The 18,174-nt window shown below is 45.8% G+C and overlaps 2 long non-coding RNA genes across 3 annotated transcripts; both read left to right on the top strand.

Moving 5' to 3' along the window:
* The first annotated feature begins 876 nt into the window (after window positions 1-876).
* LOC143269026 (uncharacterized) lies at window positions 877-3,063 on the top strand. Its single transcript, XR_013045296.1, has 2 exons — window positions 877-1,161; window positions 2,156-3,063. It is a non-coding gene; the product is annotated as an uncharacterized LOC143269026 (long non-coding RNA).
* A 2,329-nt stretch (window positions 3,064-5,392) lies between these two features.
* LOC121823465 (uncharacterized) lies at window positions 5,393-13,193 on the top strand. Of its 2 annotated transcripts, XR_013045293.1 has the most exons (6): window positions 5,393-8,031; window positions 8,143-8,302; window positions 10,221-10,459; window positions 11,385-11,483; window positions 11,821-11,854; window positions 12,348-13,193. It is a non-coding gene; the product is annotated as an uncharacterized LOC121823465 (long non-coding RNA). The 2 variants fall into 2 exon arrangements; XR_013045292.1 differs by having other exon boundaries at window positions 5,393-8,302.
* Window positions 13,194-18,174: the final 4,981 nt, after the last annotated feature.

Raw genomic sequence — 18,174 nt, 5'->3', positions numbered from 1 at the left:
GGAGACGAGGCGGTTTAGGCATTGAAGCACCATGCGGCATTGCGAGAGTTATCTTTTAAAATAAAAATAAAATAACTCTTAATATCTGCATTTGTTTCTGAAAGTTCACTGGATAATTTTCACATTTGCTTACACTGTAAGTCTCAGACTCCTTGACCTTGGCACCCAATTGTCATTCGAAGATCGTTACTTCCGGTGCGTGCGGGTCCTCCTGGTTCCCTGATTTGGGGCTTCTGAGAAGCAGTTATTTCAGGCACGCTGAATTCAGAACTCTCTGCTCCGGAGGGCAATGGAAACGATACAGGATTCTTTTTTTTTTTTTTTTTTAAAGTAGGAAGAATAAGTGCTCTTGGGGAATAGTCCAAAAGCAAAAGGAAAGTTGGCGATGTAAGGATCGGCTGGGCTCACTGCTGGGGTCCTTAGGCAGGAGGAAGCAGACTTTTGACGGAAATGAGGGCTTGGCCATGCGCAGACACACACAGTGGCTCACTTTGTTTATCGGGACAGTTGGCGTGGCTGCCACGTGTGGAACTTTCCGTCTCTACCAGCTAGCTCCACCAAAGGGGTTCTGAGAGTCCAAGTTGGTGTGGGGGTTTGAATAGGTATGGCCCCCATAGACAGCTGGTCCACAGGGAGTGGCACTATTGGGAGGTGTGGCCCTGTGGGAGGAAGTGCGTCACTGTGGGGGCGGGCTTTGAGGTCTCCCATGCTCAAGCCCCGCCCAGTGGGGGGACACAGTCTCTCCCTGCTGCCTGCGGATCAAGATCAAGAACTCTCAACTCCTCCTCCAGCACCATGTCTGCCTGCATGCCGCCTTGCTTCCCACTACAATGATAATGGGACTAAACCTCTGAACTGTAAGCCAGCCCCAACTAAATATTTTGTTGTTTTAAGAGTTGCGGTGTGGTCGTGGTGTCTCGTCACAGCAATGGAAACCCAAACCAAGAGAGGACTGTTTGTCAGGCGGTCATCTAGATGAGATGGGTGGGAACGGAGGGGACAAGGGACAAGATCACGCACCACACCCAGGAGGACCCGAAGTTCCCAAGCAGGACATTATTGTTGGGCTGATAGGGATAATGTGACCCTCCACTCCTTCTCAATGACACGGATTGGTAGAGTACTGGTCAACTGTACAGACCCACAGGAGAAGGCCACCAGGTAAAATCAAGACAGGAGACTGCTGGGGACTTCTCCTCAGAGCTTGTGGGGTCTCAGGAGGGAAAGGAGTCTTGAATTGGTGGGACTCACAGGGTCCGGAATCCAGGATATATTAAGGAAGGCCTTGGTGAAGGGATGTGTTTCTCCATCCTACACAGTGGCTACTCCAGATAATAGGAACAATGTTTAACTGTTCAGAAACACCATCTAGAAATAACAGAAACCAATTCATTCTGCACTCAAATATCTTAAATAATAGACACCCACCCCCCCAAAAAATAATCAACAGAAGAACCCAACAGTTAGGGTTTCTGGTCTGTGTGTACACTGAGCAGCTGCAGACAGGCATTAGGTTGAACCTGTGGCCGCAGCATTGTGGGAACCTCTCCTACCTTCCGGGCTGTGTCCTGAAGCTACATCTTAGGAGTTGAACTCTATCTTCAAGCACTGGGAAACTGAATTGATGGGTTGGACTCTGGGAAGCACTGGTTCTTGGGCTTGTCATGCCCCATTTTCTCTGATAATGGCTGAAAGCATGGGGGGGGCCCATCAGGTTTCAGCCCTGAAGTCCTGCTGGGAAGGCTGCCCAGCATCCCTCACCTGAACCAGGAGCGGTAGAGTCTTTGATCTCTCTCTATATACCGCAAACATTATTATCTGTTCATTTCTCGGTATCACCCGCATGAGCTTAACTGCCAAGACAGGGCCTCTCCCGTCTTGTTCCAGTCTCATCTGTAGAACATAAAACAATTTCAAATTCACAGCTCTCACCCAATAACAATTTGGGGTGCCAATGATATTACCCCTCAGTCTTGTAACTACGCTCTCTCTGCCTGACAAGCCTTTAGAACCTCTGGTCTTCCCCTGGCATCAGGGCGTCCATTTCATGCCTTGCATTGCCCTCCCACGGCAGAAGAGCCTTGATTACCCTGGGTCCTTGGGAATGAAGTAGCAATCGATAAGGAGGATCCATTCTTGTGTTTCTATCCTGCAGAGCAAGTATCTGTTCGAGGCTGCGCTGGCCTCCCCATCTGAAATCTAGTCTCCCTTTTTCTGACACAGAACAACAGCAGCAAAATATGGGCATCGACTCTGGGTGTGACCTGAGAGAACGTGACAGTCAAGACCGGCTTGCAACCGTTTCCGGAGCTGCCTGGCTGTTGTCGCCTGGCTGTGGAACTTCATTGCACCCTACACGTACGTGCCCAGAGGGGTTAACAACGGGAGCAGTTTTTAAAGTCTAAAAACGAAAGGCAGTGAACAAACAATGGAGATCGTCAAGCTGCAGCAACTCGCCCCCAGTTGCATTTTTTCCCTCCGAATTCCAATCATTTGTTGCCGGCACCGAGGACAAACATCAGAGCTGTGGTCTGATGCCCCCGCCCACCGGCTGGCCTGATGGGATCCGTGTGAGCATGCGTCCTCGTCGTGGCTCAGCGCGGCCTCCACGAGCCACTTGCGTGGGGAGTAGGTGGAGTTTGATTTGTTTCGGGCTTGGTGTGCCGGATGGTTCCTGTGTGGACAAAGCCCCAAGCCGTTCCCGTAAGAGGGAGAGGCACCAACAGCCCAGTCACGGGTGGAACATTCACTTACAAATCCACAGCGGAAACACTGTGATACGGAACTATATTGAAATGATTTAAAAGACCCGAGACACTGCCCTTCTAATGCCAGCCACTGTTCCAGCCACGGGGTCTGCTTAGCCCGTCTCCTTCCTGGGAGACGTTGCTAATGGTTTTCTTGCCCTGGAAGGGTAAAGAAATTCCTGTCATCATTGGTGAGTCCCTTAGCTGGCTGCCCTGGAGCTCAAGTCTTAGCTTTGGGTCTACATAGTGTCTTGCTGAGGTCTCAGGAGATCTGGATACATTTCAGCTTGGACTAGAAAAGGGGGAAAGGAGATTTTTTTTTTTAAGGAAGAAAGAGAAGGAGTAGGAAAATAAGGAAGAGGGAGGATTGATGTTGGTCAAAAGAAGATAATATACCTCCCCCCCCCCAAAAAAAAAACAACAACCAGGGAGGTGGTGTAGGCCTTTAATCCCAACATTTGGGAGGCAGAGGCAGGCAGATCTCTTTGAGTTCGAGGCCAGCCTGGTCTACAGAGTGAGTTCCAGGGCAGGCACCAAAACAACACAGAGAAATCCTGTCTCAAAAAACAAAACAAAACAAACAAACAAAAAAACAAAAACAACAACAACAACAACAACAACAACAAAAGATACCCACTCTAGTCCCATGACTTTGGTTCCTCTTCCCGATTGTATTGTCTCTGGGTACCTGTTCATCCTGAGTGCTTGATGAAGTTCCTTTCCTAATGTCTCCATGAATAAAGAACACAGGTTAGCATTTTCAGAAGGGCCTTGGTAAAGACAAGGAAGAGCTATGGGAAAATGTACGTAATACACAAAAGCTAGAGTTCCAGAAGACAGATTCTTTTGAGACAGGGTCTCACTATGTGGCCCTGGCTGGCCTTGAACTCACGGAGAGCTGACTGCTTCTGCTTCCTGAGTACTGGAATCAAAGGTATGCCCCACACCTCCCCAATCCTCAGGCAGAATTTAGATCTACAGCGGAGTTAATCACTCCACACACAGTATACTGCTCTTCCACCAACATGGGAGATGCTTAGGTGTGACGCTGTCATCTGAGCCGAGATGGAAGGCAGCCAACTGTCTGTCTTAGGGTTTCTATTGCTGTGAAGAGACACTATGATCGCAGCAACTCTTACAAAGGAAAACATCATCACGGTGGGACATGGCGGCGTGCGGGCAGACATGGTGCTGGAGAAACTGCTGAGACTTCTATATCTTGACCCACAGGTGGCAGAAGGAGTCTGTCCACACTGGGCTTGAGCACAAGAGACTGTTTGTCATCACCCCTCACCTTCCACCTATAAAGTCTCCCTGCTTTCATTTGTGGGCACAGCTTCTCAGGCCTGGATCTCTGGGACTGGAGAAACACTCCCCTGGCTCCCCCCCCCCCCCCCCAGCCAGGAGTTGCTTTGCTCAAATAAACCTGTTGGTATATTTTTTCATTCTGGCTTACTGCATCGGTGGAGAAACCTACTAGGGGGTGGAGGGCAGAAAACCTATTATCTTGGTGCTGAAACCAGGAGGAGTTCAGCTCCCAGCCTGGAGGCCTGGGTACTCTGTCCACGTGGGGACTGCTCCTCTCCATTTATCTTCATCTCTGCCCCCCTCTCTGTCGCCAGCACTTGGCTGCCCAGCTTTTGTTGGCCAGGGTTGTGGTGGCTCCAGATGGCTTTTCATCCAGGGACTGACACTGAGTCCTCCCCTCCAACTGAGATGCCCCAGTCGTTGGTAACCCCCCCACACACCTCTCTTCTTCCTGTTGCCTCCCTTATCTCTCCCCTGTCTGTCTGTCTGTCTGCCTGCTTCTCTCATGTCCCCACCACAAGATGGCCTTCCATTCTTTCACTCTCCCCCTCGCCCATTAACCTCTTGCACCCACTCTGCTGTGCCTGGTGGGGTCTCTTAGTGACACCTTGGTGTTACCCATTTTGATTTTTTTTAAAAAATCTTTTTATTAGTGCCAAAGACTCACTAGGCTCTCCTGGCATTTGCTCTGGCCGTGCTGGGGTCTTACCTGCCCGCTCCACCTGCAAAGAGATCTGCTCTCTTTATCTCTGTTTGCTCTCCCACCCTAAACTGCATTAATGGCCCATCCATACATTTGTGACCATGTGGGAATCAGAGCCGGAGAGGCCAGCTGCTGCATACCCAGCACACACTTGTTCTCCCGTGCTGTGTCTACTGATCTAGCCTTCGATAAGGTATGTACGGATCATTTGTCGACGGATTTGATTCCAAATTCTAGAGTCCGATTCTTCAGCTGCTGCTTCCCTCTGCCCTGCGTTGCCACCCAGGTGGGCACGTGTGTGCGTGTCTGGCTCCTGCAGCTTCTTGCATGCACATGGACATCTCCTCTCCTGTTCTCTCCCCTCTCCCAGCAGTCTGGGAGATACACAACTTAATTCTGTCTCTCCTCCTCCACAGACTCAGTTTTTATTACAACAGCTTGGCCTCAATACAAATCAGTAGACAAAACTGGAAAATGATTTCCAAACTCTCACAAATTATTAACTGAACTGCTACAGTGGCAAACAAATGATCCCCAAATCTCTTTACGCCTAAACCTGCTCTTCCAAAGTCCCTTACTTCTAAGGTTCTATTTCCTTATTCCTAAAAATCTTTTATCCCTATGATTTCTTTATAGCTCAAAACTGTGCTGTAAACCTTTATCTCAGGATTTGTAAGTTGTTCATCTGGCATGGTTTAAAACCTATGTTACCAAAGTCTGTTTCCCTCGGAAAATTTTGTCTATTTTGTATGGATGGATGGATCTGTGCCAGTAAGTCTTCCTGCAGTCACGGAGCCACACACAATTGTGTCGGGCTCAATTAAATGTATAAATGTATGTGGCCAGTGCATGTTTGTTTCTGACTGGTCCTGGATGTGTGAGTTTACTATGTTCCATGTGATAGCTCAGCTGTTACGGTTGTAGCTGGCCACCTGGGCTCAGAATTTGCCTCTGGGCTTTCTGGCCTGGGACTCTGATGTATTAACAGAGATTTATATGTCATTTGGGTATAAATAATCTTAAAGTTGCTTTGTGCTGTTCTACTTTATTAAAAAAAACAGCTAGGAGAATTGGTTAAAAACCTGTAACAAAAAGTTAACATAAAAGTTGTAACTCCGAATTGGAGCTGTTCTGGGAAACAAGGGTTTGCCACCATCTTAACTGAACTAAGTACAGCCACCTGGGCAGTTGACATTTTGACAAGAGTTGGAAGAGTGGGAGGTCATGTGACTGCACTACCATCTCGATTAAAGTGACCACATGGAGTGGGCCTATCAATAAGGCAACAACAGGTCTCCGAGGTTTTGGTATTAGGATTTATTTTGTATGATCATTCCTGTCCTGTCCTGCAAACAAGGTTTATGAAAGATAGGATTTAAAACAATGCTGGTTTAATGAGATATTAAAGCTGCACCTCTGTGTGTTCATGTACAGGGACATATCTTGATGGCAGCTCAGATTTTGTAACATAAGAGTAATCTACTTGGTATTGATTTTATTGAAACTTGGTTTTAATTTCTACAAATTATAGTTGTGTTCTCTGTCTTCATTCTTGAAAAAAAAATGTGCTTTAGTTGAAAAAAAAAATAAAAAGGTGCTTTAGTTGGATATTACCAGAACACACAGTTAAGAGATCTTAAACTTCTTTAAAAGAAAATTTTAGAGTTTTACAGAAAGTTTAAATAAACTGGATATTTTTAAGAAATGGTTTTTGAAGTGCTTACATTTATAAGACTATGGGACATTTTAAATTTATAAGACATTTTATAATAATGCCTTTGTTAGTATATGGTCTCGATAAATAGGTAAATAAAAAACTAAAACTTAGGACCACAGCTAAACACGAGAGACTCAGGTATTCCTATTTTATGATTCAGCAAGACAGTGACCTAAGCAGTCTGGCAAAGGGTCTCTCCTTACCTAAGGTCTGTTCAGGCTAACAGAGACCGATTTAGGAATGCTTGTCCAACCCCCTTGCTTTCCCCAACATTGTTAAGCTATAACCAGTTTAGTAAACTGTTGTATTCTATAATGGTGTACTATAAAAGGATCCCAGTCTTTCCCAGGAAAGATCCCAGTCTCTTCGTGGACTGTTTATGAGTTAAAAGTCTTATCTTGGTATTAAAAGAGCTTCAATTCAGAAATTGTTATTTTTAAGGCTAAACTTAACAGGGATAGAGTTATAAAATCCTAATCTTATAAGACATACAAGTTAATAGTCAGACATCTTATAAAGGATCAACTTCTTTGATCAGATTTAGCTTATATATGTGTTCTCAAAGGTAAGCCTAAAACAAGTAACTAGAAACAAACAACATTTGTCTAGTTTAGATATACCTAACAGATAATGATCCTCAAATGCTTCAGAGATCTGAGAATATGGCATTCAAAATGTTTAATAACAAAACTTTTTCACAGTAGAGACATGCCAGCTCCTAGCAGCACCCCATCTCCTCCAAAGAAGATGGTGGGCACGGAAGAACTTCCATCTGGAGCTTGTTTTAAACGTGACAAAGCCAGTCACAAAGCCTTTCCCTCAACTGTTGCCCAGCCCCCGTCCAGACTGTAGACAGGCAGGAAACTGGGGAGTCAATTGCCCCGCTTTGCCTAGACAAGGTAGGCCAGTCCCTCCCAAATTCCTACTCCTCAGGAAAGTCTGTCAGATCTTCTGGGCCTGGCAGCCGAATACTGATGCTGCCCTGGGACCTCTGTCCCCAATGACCACGGAGGAACCTGGGGCCGCTGTCCAGGCAGCCGGTAAGTCCCTGTCATTTTAATAGATTCGGAAGCTGCTTGGTCTGCACTTCTGCTTATCCAGGTGAAATTTATCCTTCTCAGGTTTGATAGTGTTTGACAGCCAGGCTAGTAATAGCTTCACCAGGGTAACAGCTCCTTCTGCCCAAGGCTACAGCCACCTTGGGAGTTCATTAGTAGTTCAGTTTCTCGTTAAGAATACAGACAGGTTTATTTTGTTCACAGGCGTCATAGTAAAGGATAAACAGGTCTTAGATGTAACGTTCCACGAAAGAAACACAGAAAATGATTTAAGATGTGTAAATGCAAGTTGTGAAGGTATAGGTATACGATTGAAGGTCTATAAAGATGTTTCAGACTTCTGTCTCTCTCTAGGCTGTTGTTACACTGGCATCTTCGGAGTTTTAGCTCTGATAAATGGAGTTCTGAGGAGCTGACGGGGCACTGAATACTTACTGTTTGGTCACAAGCTCAAGATTTTAAATTTACTTTGGTTGCCTTCCAAGGATAGACTTACAGGTGCATTTCGTCAGGCTAAAACCCGGCCCTCCAGACATAGGGAAAGTGTTCACGCATTTTAACGCAAAGCCATAGCCTTTGCTATGACACCGAGGTGTGAATCTGTTCCAGCTGTTTGACAGACACCCGCGTATTCCTGGGGACAGAGTGCTGCTACTGTGTCAGTGGATCTGGACTAATATCAAGCCACTCCGGAAACTGTCTGAAGAATTTCGCCAACACAACCAGAACACATCTCCATTCCATTCTAGTCCTGTTCACGGGGCCGGTGGTAATAATCTGCCTATTCTTTCTCCTAGCACCTTGCCTTCTCTGCCTCCCCCAGGAATGGATTTGCAAGGTCTTCAGGGTGGTAGTTAACTGAATGCTACTTCACCCATACGTCCCACTGAGCACGAGCTCATTGACTCCTGATGCCCCCTCCCCACATCGTTCCCTGCCAGCAGGTAGTAGCCTGATAGAAACCGGTGTTCATAGATCCAAAAATGTTGGGGTGTTCGGTTGGAACCTCCAGCTCACTCCGGCATGAGCCCAAAAGCCCCATTCCTGTCTCTCTCTCCAAACCCTGCCCTCCCACAGAGTCTTCAACAAAGAAAAGGTGCCAAAAAGCCCAGTCCCATCCCCTCCCCCCCATTCTTGGTAACTATGGCAACTTCCTCCCATGTTGCTGCCATCAGCCCAAGCGGTCAGCTTTTGACCATACTTGGACACAAACCCAGCTTGCAATGGGCATGTCATCACCCCTCACCTCCAACCTATAAAGTCTCTCTGCTTCCGTTGTGGGCACGGCTTCTCCAGCCTTGATCTCTGGGACTGGAACCCACCTAAGGGTTGCTTTGCTCAAACAAACCTGTTGATATACTCTTTCAGCCTGGCTTGATCTGGCTTACTGTATTGGTAGAGAAACCTATTATGGGTGTGTGTGTAGAAAACCTATTAGAGACCACAAAGCCTGCCCCCACAGTGACACACTTCCTCCAAGAAGGCCACACCTACTCCAACAAGGCCACACCTCCTAATAGTGCCATTTGCTATGAGCTTATGGGGGTCTATTATATTCAAACCACCACACTCCACTCCCTGGCCCCCATAAGCTTGTAACAATATCATAATGCAAAATACATTTAGTCCAACTTCAAAGTCCCCATAGTCTATCATAGTCTCAGCAATGTTTAAAAGCCCAAAGTTCAAAGTCTCTTCTGCAATTCATGCAATCTCTTAACTGTAATCCCCTATGAAATTAAAAAAAAAAAACCAGATCACATATTTCCAACATATAATGGCACAGGATATACATTACCATTCCAAAATGCAGGGAAAGGAGCATAGTGAGGAAACATTGGGGCAAAGTAAGACTAAAACCAACTGCATCTCCATGTCTGATGCCAAAATGCTCCTCAGATCTCCAGCTCCTTTTAGCTTTGTTGAATGCAACACACTTCCTTCTCTTGGGCTGGTTCCACTCCCTGTTAGCAGCTTTCCTCAGCAGGTATTCCACAACTCTGCCATCTCTAACATCTTGGGTTCTCCAAGGCAATCCAGACTTCAACATCCCAGCTTCACATAATGGCCTCTCCAGGCCTCCATTCAGGGACACCCCTGACAAAAATGCCTGGCCTCAGTGTCTTTCCTTAGCCTCAGAGGAAGACTCCATAACTCGTTTCTTCTGTTCTTGACTCTAAAGCCAGAATCACGTGGCCAAAGCTGCCAAGTTCTGCTGTTCGGTTGGGCTGGAACATGGTCCCCTCATTCAATTACATCTTTACCAGCTGTCTGTTCTCCATGGTTTCTTTTACTGCCTAAGCTTGGCTGCCCTGAAACTGAATTTGTAGACTAGGCTGGCCTCAAACTCAGAGACTGCTTTCTGAGTGCTGGCATTAAAGGTGTGTGCCACACACCCAGCTGTAAGCTTTTCTTTAATTACTTTTCACAAGTTGGAAACTTAGCTGGGTGGGATCTTGCCCTGAGGCCACTACTCCCTTTATTTCATTTCATAATCTGTTTATCTCCTTGAATACAGGGCTTAGCTCCATTCCATTTCCTGGTGCTCTTTTTCCCCCTGCTCAGCTTGCTCCTTTCCACTATAAATCTTTATCAGCACGAACTGGTAACCACATGACAGAGTCTATACCAGGCTGTTTTGAGATTTCCTCTGCCAACAGAATTAATCCAAATCTCTTCACTTTCAGGCAGAATCTTCAGACAAAGGCAAAAGGCAGCCACATTTTTCATCAAAATATCGTAAGTGCTGTGGGATGTTCTGTATGAATGTGTTGCTCTGATTGGTTGATAAATAAAAAGCTGATTGGCCAGTAGCCAGGCAGGAAGTATAGGCGGGGTAAACAGACAAGGAATATTCTGGGACGAAGAAGGCTGAGTCAGAAGACACCATCCTGCAGTCCAGGGAGCAGCATGTAATGGCACACAGGTAAAGCCGTGGAACACGTGGTGACATATAGATTAACAGAAATGGGCTGAGTTTAAGTATAAGAGCTAGTTAGTAGTTACCCCGAGTTAATGGCCAAACAGTTTTAATTAATATAAGTCTCTGTGTGCTTACTTGGGTCTGAGCAGCTGTGGACTGAATGGGACACAGAAAAACTTTAGCTACACATAAGACCAGTTGTTAATCCCACTGCTTGAGAACAAGACCACTACCACAATTTATAGTCAAATTTGAAGCAAGCTTTAATTAAATACTGGTCAGGAGGATGGGCTCTGGCCAAGTCCATACCCAGGTTCCCAGATGGTCCCAAATCATGGTTTGCAGCATCTTAAGAAGGAAATATAGAATATTCCTTCATGCTGTGTGAATATATGATGCTGTGATTGGCTTAATAAAGAAGCTGAGCACCACTGTTTTCCATGTTCCTTCTAGTACAGCCCATTAAACACCATTTAAAGCATTCCATCTTTTTTCCTAACCCAAACTCCCAAAGCCCAAATTTCTCCAAACAAAACCATAGTTAGGTCTATCACAGCAATACCCCACTCCTTGTACCAACTTCTGCCTTAGGGTTTCCATTGCTGTGAAGAAAAACCATGACCATGACGACTCTTATAAAGGAAAACACTTAATTGGGGTGGCTTAAAGTTTCAGAGGTTTAGTTCATCATCATCATCATCATGGTGGGATATGGTGACTTGCAGGCAGACATGGTGCTGGAGAAGAAGCTGAGAGTTCTATATCTTGATCTATAGGCAGCAGGAATCTGTCCACACTGGGCGTAGCTTGAGCATAGGAGACCTCAGAGCTAGGTACCTGCCCCCCTACCCCAGCATGCCCAAGGGGGGCACCCCTTAAGACCTGGAATGCATACGTGCTCACTCTCTTGGCTACCTCATGGTCTTAGATGCTGGACGCTGGTGCTGTGGAAGACAGAGTTCTCCAGAAAACCTCATTGGACTGCACACCCCTCCTGGACCCTGTGACCAACTCCCTTATGTTTATTGTAAGTTAACACAGAATAAATCCCTTTTGACCATCAGACAGACTCTGTGGAATTGTCACTTTAACTCCCTTTGAGCTTATGGGGGCCAATTACATTCAAACTACCACACTGTCTCACCCTTATCTGAGGAGAGCTCCACTACCTTAATGCACCCCCCCCATTTCCATCTGGTATTCCATGTGAAGAAGCTGCTACGCAGACCCTGACTGTTGAATGGTTTTGCTTCTGATGGAATCTACTGGAAAATGGCTAAGTTTTCAGGTCTGCTAATGTAACCACTGAAATAGACAATAACTTATGATCATGATGTGATTATAGATACTCATTGCATCCCCAGGTACCGGGCTTCACAGACGAGGCACTCAATAAATGTAAGTTGAATGAGTGGCTGGCTGGCTGGCCTTTGATTTCTTGGATGGATTTTTAAGCAGTGTAACTGGTGGGCTTGTAGCCTGGAGGAGGGCTAATTAAGTCAAGCTTCTCAGGTTCTCCTAGACTGACTCATCATTCCCTTTTGTCCTTATTATTCTCTCATCTTACCCACCCACCCAAAGTCTCCAAAGTGTTGTGGAATATTATCTTAATGTGTGTTACATTTTTTTCCTACTGCTTTTGTTAACAATGCAAAGACATGTTACATTTTTAATTAAACAATTAAATAAAATTAACCCATGGTCAAGAGGTTGAGTCAGCAACTAACTGACAGGAAGTGGTAGGGTGGAGCCATGCGTAGCTAGGGTTCTTAAGTGGGGGTGGAACAGAAGGATGGGCTGCTTTGGGGGAGCCCAGAGCAAGGAGAGGTGGTTAGCTTTTTGCTCTTCAGCCTCTCTGAGAATTTTACCCTTTGAATCTTGTGTTCTACAGAAGGGTAGAGATCTAGATAAGGTTTTCCTTGGTTGCCTCGAGAGAGTCGGTGCCTGAGGACACAGAATCCCCGCTGGCTGCAGCCCTCATTGCCAAACCTGCTGATAGCTGTGGAGTTGCAGTTGCTGATTAGGACAGCGGTTGCTCCAAGGGCAGCCACTGGGATAAAACAACCCCAAAGGGCGCATACTATGAGGGCGGAGTCAAGAACAGATACACATTAACGGACACAAATCCTGGTACAGCTGCCTGCCCTGAACTCACAGACACAGCGTTTAGGAAGACTCAGGTGGAAGCAGCCGTGCCTTAGACGGAAAGAACCACGAGGTCCGTGCGTCCCAGAACACAGTGAAGTCAAGGAAGTTTGGACAAAGGAAGTCACTAAAGGCCAAGTTCAACTTGTGAGCAATATTCTGGAGTTGTGAAAGAAACTCCGGCATCACTGCAGGCAATTATGCAAGTGGCATTTTGCAATCATACATTCACACTAAACCCTGAACAAGCCTAATTCCATCACGGTGATGGGTTGTTGTTTGATCCCCCAAAAGTAGATGGGGTAATAACAAAGTAAGCAGAAACGCCTCTGAATAATCCACTGCTGTGAGTGCACAGGGAAAAGGAATAGTCTGGCCTCTGTAGACCAGCCGAGATGTCTATAAATGAGAGACTGACTTAATACATTGTGGGAATCTCTAAAATATAATATTATGCAACCGGTTAAAATGGTGTTCCATATTTATTGACGAGGAAAGATGTTGGCACGGCAAGCCTGTAGGTGACTAAAGCCTATGCAACTAAACCCCAAAGTTATGCACATCTACTGTGACATTTTTGTGAAAGAAAAAAAATGAGGTTTTAATTTCTTTCTTTAGGTTTCTGAAGGATGTGAATTTTAAAAAGTAGGGTGTTGAGCTGGAAAAATCGCTAAGCGTTAAAAGCTCTTGCTGCTTTTGCTGAGGACCCTCAGTCTCTGGTCTCTTCCTGTTCTTAGGTCACGGTATTGTTGGATAAGGGCCCCACCCTCATGATCTCCTTTCACCTCAGCTGCCTCGGTCAAGGCCCAGTTTACAAATTCATATTGGGGACTAGGGACTCAACACACCAACTCTGAGGAGAACACAACTCAAACGATAACAGGCTGAAGTTGTCAATTTCAGTCCCAGGAAAGCTATGAAACTACAAATTGCAAAACAGAGACTTTCTCTCTCTTTCTACACACACACACACACACACATACACACACACACACACACACACACACACCACAAAGACACATACACACACAGATGCCACACACACACACACACACACACACACACACACACACCACAAAGACACATACACACACAGATGCCACACACACAGATGTACACACACACACACACACACACACACCACAAAGACACATACACACACAGATGCCACACACACAGATACACACACACACACACACACACACACACACACACCACAAAGACACATCCACACACAGATGCCACACACACAGATGTACACACACACACACACACACATGCATAATGTTGGCTGTCTGAAGACTCCTACACTTCTCCAACCTTCTGTAGGCTACCTCTTCCTTTAATGCCCAGACAGCCTTTCCTGAGATCTTTCCCAATGTCTAGAGAGAGAAATGAAATTGTTTCCACTCAAAAGTCCGTGTTATTTCTTTTTAAAGAGCTTTATATATTTTTATGTTTATGGATGTTTTGTCTGAACACATGTCTGTGCACTAATTGCTTACCTGGCACCTATGGAGACCAGAAGCGGACATCAGACCCCCTGGAACCAGCATTACAGATGTTTGTTACCCGTTGTATGGACGCTGGGAACTGAGTCTCCTCTGGAAGAGCAGCTAGCAGTCTTAACCACGGAGCCGTCTCTCTAGCCCCTGTCCATTAAGCTAGTGTGCGGCTACTTTGAATAATCCATTTTTCCTCACATGTAAGAACTCTGTAGTAACTCCATCTTTAAAAAGAGCAGGTTCCCCTTCCTCTTACATGTGTGCAAACATGGGATTTTTGCCACACCTGTGCGACATTCGCTGTACTCATGTGTACCCGTGCTTATGACTACACATCCGAGGTTCCGTTTTTTCAATACTGCAAAGGGTCGGTTTCTTCAGAGTCTGCTCCTGATGCTGTTGCACGAGCTTCCGAGTCACAGAAGCCAAACCAGAACACATGGCGAAGTATTTTGGGGCTTGGCACAGGGATGTTGGTACGAAATTTCAAAGCATCTATGTCCCAAAGTCTATTTGCAGACTAGAATTGGGAGCCATGGAAACCAAGTTTCCATTCTGCAGGAGGCGTGGCCACTAAACATTAAACCCTGGACAAGCCTAATTCCATCATGGTAGTGGGTTGTTGTTTGATCCCCCAAAAGTAGATGGGGTAATAACAAAGTAAGCAGAAACACCTCTGAATAATCCACTGTTGTGAGTACTCAGAGAAAAGGAATAGTCTGGCCTCTGAGACCAGCTGAGATGTCTATAAATGGGAGACTGACTTAATACATTGTGAGAATCTCTAAAATATAATATCATACAGCCTCGTCTTTTGGGGAGTTCTCCTTGAGAGGTTTGGGCCTTGTGGATCCTCACAACTTCCCTCAGGTCGGAGCACTCCACCCTAGTGGACAGGACCCGCAGTTCCAGAAGAAAGATGACATCCTTTGAAACCCCCTCAGGGTATTTAGTTACGACTTATTCTCTCATGTCCCAAGCTATGGATCTGGGACAGGCTTCACCCTCTGGTGTCCCCTGACAATTTAGCAAATCTGATCTCCCACTCCCTTCTACCTTTGTCCGCCCTGGAAACATTTCACGGAGCATCCAGCAAAGAGTTTGTGCTCAAGCATTCAAAAGACACGATTGAAGCCATCATAAATACTGTCTCAAAGTCTTGTCCAGGAAGTGTGATGGACTTATTGTGGGTATCTGTGTTCTACAGGGACATTTATGGCAATAGCAGAACAGGCCAGATAATGACCCCATTTAGAACAGCCATTTAGTACCATAAATACGTTTCCTCAAATAAATCTGCTGATTACCCTAGCATCGGTCTGACATCCCCGCCAACTGGTTTACTCCAAATGCTACAAAAGACCCATCCATATCAGGGTTTGCAGATGAAGAAATACAGTTGGCAGGGCCCCCTTCGGAAAAGGACTGCACAAGATGAAAACGGACTGAGCATACATGTGGGGCTTGCGGGTAGCGTGCAGGAGTCAGCCTTTAATATCAGGCCAGTTACCGCCACAGAATCGTAGGGACTGCTTCTGGAAAGATGGTTCCCAAGTCCCTCACAAGCATTCTGACAAATATGTTCAAGATCTCAAAAGCAAACCAAGTGGGTTTTCTTTCAGATACAGTAAGGGTGAGGGTGGGCAGGGGGATGCTGGGCTGTTAACCCTTCTGAGGCCAGGTTCTTTTAAAATACTTCAGGGGATCCTGTGGCATTTAAGGATGAAGTTCAACTTCGTTGGTCTGGCAGGGAAGATCCATCCTGGCTTGACTGTGTGCTCTCTGCACCCAAGGAGTCTCCGGTGAACTCCAGCCAGGCCCAGCCACCTGCAAATGTTTCTCGTTCTCTGGAGTCTTCTCCCTTCTTTCTTCTGACAAAAGTTTGCTTTCACTTGGGTTCATTTTATCACCTCAGACTGATGTGAATGCCTGTTCATCTGGGCACCAGGGTTGATACTGATCATCTTTCATGCCAGAGCCTCGTCCTTGTGATAGGCCATCAGAGGGACTAAATGGACATTTTTGTTTTTTGGACATACAGTGACATATTCTTTTTTTTTTTTTTTTTTTTTTTTCTCGAGACATGGTTTCTCTGTGTAACAGTCTTGGCTGTCCTGGGACTCACTCTGTAGCCCAGGCTGGTCTCAAACTCACAGAGATCTGCCTGGCTCTGCATCCCGAGTGCTGGGATTAAAGGCATGTGCCACCACCACCACCACCACCACCACCACCACCACCACCACCACCACCACCACCGGCCAGGGACATGTTCTTAGTTCCTACTGTGTGCCTTGCATTATTCTCAAGCTCCTCGCATGTTTTACCTCCTCAGGCCCCCAACAGCATCTCAATGCAAGGATTAGTAGTAGCCTCATCCCACAGGTTAGAAAATGAAGGAAGGCATGAGAATTTGAGTAACCTTTTCAAGGTAAGAAGCAAGGAAGTATTAAGGTCAGGAATTCGACCCTTACAGCTGACTCCTAAGTCTGTGTCCTGGCTGGTTTTAGGTCAATTTGACACAAGCTAGAGTCACTTGAAAGGAGGGGTCCTCAATCGAGCAAATGCCTCTATAAGATCTGGCTGTAGGGTATTTTCTTAATTAGCAGTTGATGGGGGAGGGCCCAGCCCATTGTGGGTGATGTCATCTCTGGACTGGTGGTTCTGGGTTCTATGAGAAAGCAGACTGAGCAAGCCATGGGGAACAAGCCAGTAAGCAGCACCCCTCCATGGCCTCTGCATCAGCTCCTGCCTCCAGGTTCCTGCCCTGCTTGAGTTTCTGTCCTGACTTCCTTCAGTGATGAACAGTGCTGTGGAACTGTAAGCTGATAAACCCTTTCCTCCCCAAATTATTTGGTCATGGTGTTTCATCACAGAGATAGTAACCTAACTAAGACAGTCTGGTTTGTTTTTTTTTTTCTTAAAAAGAAATCTTTTGAGTGCTTATGTATATGATGTTTGTGTGGTCATGCACCTGAATGTAGGCATATGCATGTCACTGTGTTTGTCCAGGGGTTACAGGATAACTTTGGGAATTGGTCCTCACCTTCCACTTTTTTTGAGGCAAGGCAATGAGTGTGCCAGACTTACACTGGCCCATGAACTTCCAGGGGTTCCCCTGTGTCTGCCTCATACCTCACCACAGGAATGCTGGGATTATAGATGAGTACAGCCATGTCCAGGTTTAGGTGGTGTCTTGGGATCCAAATTCAGGTCTTCAGGCTTATGCTTTATCCACCAAGCCATCTGCCCAGCTCCCCCCTCCCCCTGTTTTAAAGTATTCTTTTAGTTAGCATCCAGAATAATGGGTTTCCCAGTGACATTTGCATACATACATACCACTGCTGAGCCTATGTTTCTAAGCCCATCTGGGAGGAACAGATACATCGAGAAAGGATACAGGATGAAAGATGTTGTTCTTGATGTGAGTTTTAGAGAGTAGAGTGAAGGAAGATGGTGTGGAATATTATTTTTAGCTAGGCAAAGATGCGCTACATTTGTTTCTGCTGTAGAATATTGAACTATGCAAAGGTGTGTTACATTTGTCTCTGCTGCCTTTGTTAGTGATGTAAACATGTGTTACATTTGTTTATGCTGTGGAATATTTAACTATGCAAAGGCGTGTTACATTTGTCTCTGCTGCCTTTGTTAGTGATATAAAGATGTGTTACATTTGTTTATGCTGTGGAATATTTAACTATGTAAAGATGTGTTTCATTTGTTTCTGCTGCATTTGTTTAATTATGTAATTATGTTGCTGTTTCACCTTGCCTGCCTAATGCACCTGATTGGTCTAATAAAAAGCTGAACATCCAATAGTGAGGCAGGAGGGGGACAGGTGGGGCTGGTGGGCAGAGAGAATAAGTAGGAGGAGAAAATCTAGACTGGGGTGTGGGAGGAGAGGAAGGAGGAGAGAGAATGAAGGAGAAAAAGGAGGACACACCCAGGCCAGAAGCCAGGCAGCCACCAGCCAGACATGAGAAGCAGGGAAAGTAAAACAGCTAGAAGAAAAAAAAGATAAAAAGCCCTGAGGCAAAACGTAGACAACGAGAAACAGGTTAATTTTTTTTT

The sequence above is a fragment of the Peromyscus maniculatus genome, chromosome 17 (genome assembly GCF_049852395.1).
Source record: "Peromyscus maniculatus bairdii isolate BWxNUB_F1_BW_parent chromosome 17, HU_Pman_BW_mat_3.1, whole genome shotgun sequence".
Classification (NCBI taxonomy): domain Eukaryota; kingdom Metazoa; phylum Chordata; class Mammalia; order Rodentia; family Cricetidae; genus Peromyscus; species Peromyscus maniculatus.
The sequence above is the reverse complement of the archived record's forward strand: the minus strand, read 5'-3'. Positions and strand labels throughout refer to the sequence as shown.